The sequence below is a fragment of the Somniosus microcephalus genome, chromosome 3 (genome assembly GCF_052327205.1).
Source record: "Somniosus microcephalus isolate GS21.2 chromosome 3, FLI_Smic_1.0, whole genome shotgun sequence".
NCBI lineage: Eukaryota > Metazoa > Chordata > Chondrichthyes > Squaliformes > Somniosidae > Somniosus > Somniosus microcephalus.
Window position 1 is genome coordinate 379,723,540 of NC_140989.1, and position 7,283 is coordinate 379,730,822.

Genomic DNA, 7,283 nt, shown 5'->3' on the forward strand with positions numbered 1-7,283 from the left:
GTTACATAGAAACATAGAAACATAGAATATAGGAGCAGGAGTAGGCCATTCAGCCCCTCGAGCCTGCTCCGCCATTCAATGAGATCATGGCTGATCATCCAAACTCAGTACCCTGTCCCTGCTTTCTCCCCATAGCCCTTGATCCCTTTAGCCTTAAGAAATATATCTAACACCTTCTTGAATATATTTAATGAATTGGCCTCAACTGCCTTCTGTGGTAGAGAATTCCATAGGTTCACCACTCTCTGGGTGAAGAAATTCCTCCTCATCTCAGTCCTAAATGGCTTACCCCGTATCCTTAGACTGTGTCCCCTGGTTCTGGACTCCCCCGCCATCGGGAACATCCTTCCTGCATCTAGTCTATCTCGTCCTGTTAGAATTTTATAAGTTTCAATGAGATCCCCTCTCATTCTTCTAAACTCCAGCGAGTATAAGCCTAATCGACCCGATCTCTCCTCATACATCATTCCTGCCATCCCAGGTATCAGTCTGGTAAATCTTCGCTACACTCCCTCCATGGCCAGAACATCCTTCCTCAGATAAGGCGACCAAAACTGCTCACAATACTCAAGGTGTGGTCTGAACGAGGCCCTGTACAACTGCAGCAAGACATCCTTGTTCCTGTACTCGAACCCTCTCGCTATGAAGGCCAAAATACCATTTGCCTTCTTAACCGCCTGCTGCACCTGCATGCTTACCTTCAGCGACTGGTGCACAAGGACACCCAGGTCTCGTTGCACTTCCCCTTCTCCCAATCTATTGCCGTTCAGATAATAATCTGCCTTCCTGTTTTTGCCACCAAAGTGGATAACCTCGCATTTATCCACATTGTACTGCATTTGCCATGCATCTGCCCAATCACCCAACCTGTCCAAATCATACTGGAGTTTCTCGGCATCCTCCTCACAGCACACATGCCCACCCAGCTTTGTGTCATCTGCAAACTTGGAGATATTACATCTAGTTCCCTCGTCTAGATCATTTATATATATTGTGAATAGCTGGGGTCCTAGGACCGATCCCTGCGATACCCCACGAGTCACTGCCTGCCACTCGGAAAAAGACCCGTTTATTCTAACTCTTTGCTTCCTGTCTGCCAACCAGTTCTCTATCCAAGTCAGTACCTTGCCCCCAATCCCATGTGCCTTAACTTTACATGCTAATCTCTTACGCGGGACCTTATCGAAAGCCTTCTGAAAGTCCAAATACACCACATCCACTAGTTCTCCTTTATCTATTTTATCTATTTTACCAGTTACATCCTCAAAAATTCCAGTAGATTAGTCAAGCACTTGGAAAACAGTGACAGGATCGGAAAAAGTCAACATGGATTTACCCTGGTGACTAACCTCCTCCTTGGCCGTAGCCCTCCTCTCCTCTACCGTAGCCCTCCTCTCCTCTACCGTAGCCATCCTCTCCTCTACGGTAGCCAGCCTTACCACGGAGGCAGCAATCCTTTCCGTGTTGATGCGTTCATGCGCCACTGACTCCACAAAGGCTCTGCTCATGGTCGCTATGGACTCCTCCATTCGCTCCACACTCGCAGCGACCCTGGAGACAAAACCTGCCAGAGACTCCTGCAACTGTGCATGGAGTTCCATCACCTCTGATTTTATGGATGGACCCAGAGGCAGAGGGTCGACATGCAGCTGAGCTGAGCTGGCAGAGTCCTGTGCCCTCTGACGAGCACTCTCCACTGCTGTCCCTGTCTCCACATTCTGCTGATGCTCACTTGTGAGCTGTGATACACCAGGTGACAGCACTACTCTATGTCCCGAAGGTCCCCCCGAGGTGTGAGTGTCTGCGCTGGTGCTGGGTGCGCTTATTTCTGCTGACGCTGCGCTCTCAGATGTTGCAGATTCCTCTGAGGAGTCTGGAATCTCAGGCTCTTCCTCCTGCACACTGGGGACGGGGGCTCTCGATGGTCCTGTGGGGGAGGAATGGAAAGAGTTAGAGATGTGATGCCAAGGCTACATGCACATTGCATTTTGCAGATGATCATAAGTCCATATGATGTAGCTTCAGAATCATTATCAGCGACTCATGCAATGTCAATGAGAGAGATGGAAAACTATTCTGTCACCAGCTTGTGTGGGTGCACCTGTCTGTCCTCCCCCAACTTCCACCTCTGTATCATCCCCGACAATCTCTAGGACGGCTTTCTCCCAGGGGGTGAGCTGGGCTAATGAGAGTGGCCCTCCTCCTGTCCTGGCTCGCTCTCTCCTGTTATGAGCTCTCTTTTCCTGCAATGGAGACAAGTGGAGGTTGAGTGAGAATGAGGGAGTGAGTGTAGAGATTGCATAGCATTGATACTTAGAAGGAGACAAAGATGGAGTGAGGTTGCAAGACCAAAAGCCCTCCCTGTGTGTTGTCAGTTGTGTTCAAAGCATCAGAGTGAGAGGGAGTGTGAGGGCTGCATGGTGGAATAGTTATGTGAATGTGAGCATAGAGAGAGAGGGAATGGCTAAGAGTGCATGGATGTGAGTGTCAAGTGGGATGTGGAGGAAGAGATTGCTAAAGCTGAGTGCTGGTGAGGAAAGGCAATGGGGATCAGATTGAGGGTGATGGAAACTTCATACTTACTTTTCCAGTGCGATGAAGGTCATGGAATCTTCTCCTGCACTGCATCCAGGTGCACCGTGTGAGCCCCAAGGAGTTGACTTCCCCAGCCACCTGTAGCCACACAGCCTTGGTCTGACTGGGAGGCCTCTTCCTCCCTGAAGAAGGGAACAGGCCCTTCCTGTTGGCCCGAGCCCCATCCAACAATGCCTGCAGTCGTCTTCTTATCGTGTCCACGGACAGGCTATACATAGCCCAGCCAGAACTGGACACATTTTTGCGCCTTGTTGTTGAATTCGGCAAGATCTGCAACAGTGCAGGGTTCCTCTAACGATGGGCATTGCAGGAGATGTTGCATAGTCTGTGCCTCAGTTCCACATTCACAAGTTGTCGGGCTGGTTGAATATCCCCATTTGCTTAGTGACACCTTTGAGCAACCTACACCGGTCCTAAGTCTGTTAAGGCACTTCCAGGTTGCCCAGTTGCAATTAGCTCCTGGGGGAAGGCTTTCATCAGGTAAAATTTCCATCGCTGGGGGTTGTTCAAGACTGGCGAGCCGGTCTTTCCACAAGGCGATGCGGGCTTCAGATGAGGTTGATTGTAATGGAACAACACTGTTCATGAAGCTCTTCCTTGACTTTAGGCGGCTGGGTGTAGGTGTATGACAATGCAGAGGGTGTCTCTCATCTGATGTTTGACGGAGTCGCTCTTTCTTGCTGGCTACCGTTCTTCTTATATCAGGGGGAGCGATACCCGCCAGGATATATAGGCTGTTGGTGTTTGTTGGTTTTAAGCAACCTGTGATAAATCGGCAGCTTGCATTCAGAACGGCATCCATCTTCTTGGCATGAGTAGACCTTTCCCATGCAGGGCAGGCGTATTCGGCAGTGGAATAGCAAAGAGCAAGTGCACTGGTTCGCAATGTTTTCGGGCTTGCTCCCCATCTTGTGTTAGTGAGCTTATTCAGGATGTTGTTTCGTGCGCTCACTTTTGCCTTTGTCTTCTCGATGTGGTTCTTGAAGGTGAGGCATCGGTCAAGGGTGACTCCTAAGTAGACAGGGTGCTCGCAATGCGTCAGTGTTGCTCCACACCAGGTTACTTTCAACTGGCATTTGGCTTCACGGTTTCTGAGGTGGAATGCACAAACTTGCGTCTTTGATGGGTTTGCGCGAAGGTGGTTTTCTTCATAGTAGGACTTTAGTCCCTCCAAGGCCTCAGAAAGCGTTTTCTCCACGGTGTTAAAATCAGCTCTTTGGGCAGTGACACATAAGTCATCAGCATATATAAAACGGCGTGTGACACCGTCTATAGGTTGGTCATTCGTGTAGATGTTGTACAGCAGCGGTGCAAGCATGCTTCCCTGAGGGAGACTATTCTTCTGAATACGCCACCTGCTGCGCTTCTTGTTGTATCCGTGTGTTAATGGAGACACGGAATGCAGGAGTTGGTTTAACAGGTGTTGTAGTGTATGTACCCGTCTACCTTTAAGGGAAGTATTGAATGTAACCGTTCACCTTTAAGAGAACTACTTTCGGTGTGGCACTATTTGTTTGGCTTCTGTATACTGTAATACCGATAGTGACCACACCAGTATATAAGTGTTGTGGCAGGATTGCTGGGGCAGATTTGCCCGGACCTTCGAATAGTAAAGACCTGTTTGTTTGTTACTTCTGAAGTCTGTGTATTTATTAACTGCACAACCCACAGACTTTACAGTGGCGACGAGTCCGATCGTACCCTGCGGCAAGACTACCAAAGCAACGAAGAGCGTCGAAGAGAGGCAACCGCCCTCGTCGTGCTGCTGAAAGAAAACACGAGGCTGCAGCAGGAGGAAGGAGGAAGACTTTAGCAACAAAAGCTTCCGTCTGCAACAGGCACTGACTACCCTTCTACCACGGTGCGGAGTGAGCCGATCAGCAGGAAACAAGGTGGCCGCGGAGACTGTGAGTCGGGGAAAGTGTAGAGAATATCTGGAGGATACGGGCTGTGCACTCGACCTCGGTCAAGGGGGAACGGAGCCGGTCAGAAAGTCGGGTCCAACGGCGTCGTGAGACAGTCGGACCTCGATCGGCGGGAAAAGCCGGGCAGCGACCGCAGCCACGAAGCGCTGAGACTGGGAGTAGGCGCGGGAAGAGAAACCCAGCCGCAGCCGGGGAGGGAAACACCGGTCTGCGAGAGGGCTGGGAGGCGAACAGGAACCGTGCGGGTGGGAGAGAGCGACAGAGCCGGGTACGGAGAGAGAGACTGCGCGAGAGCCAGTCCAGCGGCTGAACTGTCCTCCGTTAACGGGGTGTACCCAGCGCCGGTAGAGCCGTGCGGGCGGGAGGAAAAGACAGAGCCGAGTAAGGGGAGCTGTGCGAGAGCCAGCCCAGCGGCTGAACCTGTCCGCTGTGGGGGAAAGCGTACCCCTTCCACCAGGAAGAAACGCGGGAACCGCCATTAGGCGGAGGAGACGACAGAAGCGGGAAACCGCCATTGAAGGGGGCGGGGAGAGAAAGGAAGAGCGGGAAACCGCCATATTCGCGGGAAAACCGCCATCTTAGAAATAAACAAATAAATAAGAATACTTAAAGAAATACTGGTGCTGCTCCCAAGGGAAGAAAGATGCCTAAGCGAGGGAATATTAATGATTTTAATTCTGAGATAGAAGACTGGGCCACGTACGTGGAACGCATCGAGATCTATTGTGAAGCCAACAAAATAGAGGAAGACGACAAGGCGATAACATTGTTAAACTCGATGGGCGCAAAGACATACGGGCTCTTGAAGGATTTACTAGCACCAGCTAAACCGGCAGATCAGTCTTTCGAAGAGATTGTGGTTGTTCTGAAGGACCACTTGAACCCCACACCATTGATGTTGGCTGAACGATTCAAATTCTATGCAAGAACGCAACGGAAAGACGAAAACAACGCAGAATACTTGGTCGAACTGCGTAGGCTAGCGAAATACTGCCAGTTCGGAGGGAATCTGACAGAGGCATTGCGAGACAAGTTCGTAGGCGGATTGTCCAAGGAAGGGACGCAAAAGCCCCTACTAGAAGAGAACGACCTTACACTTGACAGGGCTGTCCTTATAGCCGCATCACACGAAGGCGCAGCGAAAGGAACGGCGGAAATGCAACTAAAGGCGGCAGCGCTCGGGGTGGACCAAATTACCTCGAGTACAACAAAATGCTATCGTTGTGGGAAGACAACACACGACCAGAATCAATGCTGGTTTAAGAACCAAGAATGTAGGAAATGTGGCAAACTGGGTCACATCGCTAAGGTATGCCGGTCAGGGAAGAAGACCAACAACCAAAGGAAGCCATCACAAGAAAAGTACAACAAGGTATACAAGGGGGCTGAGAAGAGTTCAGACGAACAGAATCCAGACTCAGATCCAAACGGCCAGGAGCTGGGTAGTCTGAGTATCCACCATGTGAGTAAGGAAGCTGACCTACAAACTATCTGGGTCATGCTAAAAATAGCTGGAGTCCAAGTGAAAATGGAGTTGGACACTGGATCAGCTGTATCAGTCATAAATCGAGGGGATTACCACCGGCTATTCTCACACATACCCTTAAGAGATACCAAGTTCGTATTGCAGACATACACGGGGCATAAAATATACCCCATGGGAAAAATAAGAGTCAAGGTGAGAGATAGGGGTAAAGAACACCCAAGAATGAACTTGTATGTACTACATGAGGGAGGACCACCACTTCTAGGACGGGAGTGGATCAAGAAAATAGACATGGAATGGCACTACCTACAAGCAATGACGAATGAGGACTCGGTGCAGACAAGCAGCTCAGACTCTGAGCCGGAAGACGATAAGTCCAGCCCACGTATGAAAAACAAGGTTAACATGAACTCACTGACTAAGGTTGGAAAAACGATGGCGTGCATAAAGACAGAGAATTCTGAGTCTGTTCAAGTCACAGACATATGCATTACGGAGGAACACCGAGCTCGAACTCAACGTTATTTCAAAGTACGACAACAATTCGAACAATTAAGTTACCGTCTCGTACAAGAGATGAAAACAATGAAAAAGTTCTATGATACCGAATGGGAGAGTCTGGAAAGACAACAGAACCTGCTGGCTCAAGCAGAGAGCGACCATAGAGCCATCGTGACCAATTACCGATCACACCTCCCTTATGATGTTCAGGAGTTAGAATATTTGCATGATCTAGAGATACAGCATAAAGGCAAACCACGCTACACTGAGGATTTTGTTCTGCAATTGGAGACGGAGCTAGTGCAGGCAAGGTTAAGAGAAGCTGAATCGCAGTGTGCACTTAAAGAGATGCAGAAAAAAATCTTGGACATGGAAAAGAGAAACGCTTCTTTACCTGATGTGAATAATGTGGCCGTGTTGCAAGAGGAGCTTATCACTCAGTTAAATGAAAATAAAGGGAAAATGACTGAGATAGACTGCAAGAATAAAGAAGATTTGATGGCAGTGAGACTTCAAGAGGCAGATAGCATAGCAGCCTTGGCTGAACTCCAACAGGAAATTGCGAAAGAAGCAAATGAAGAGGAATCTTCAGGAAGCCGGGATTTTATTCCAGTTCTTCTCTACGACTCCTTACAAGCAGAGTGTGAGAAGTTGAAAGAACAGTATGAACAGGCCCAGGCTACAATTCTGGAGGGGATTAACTCGGCAACCTCCGAAAAGCTAGTTTCAGTAGAAGCATATGAACAACTAAAGGTTGAACATGAGCAAGAAGTCCA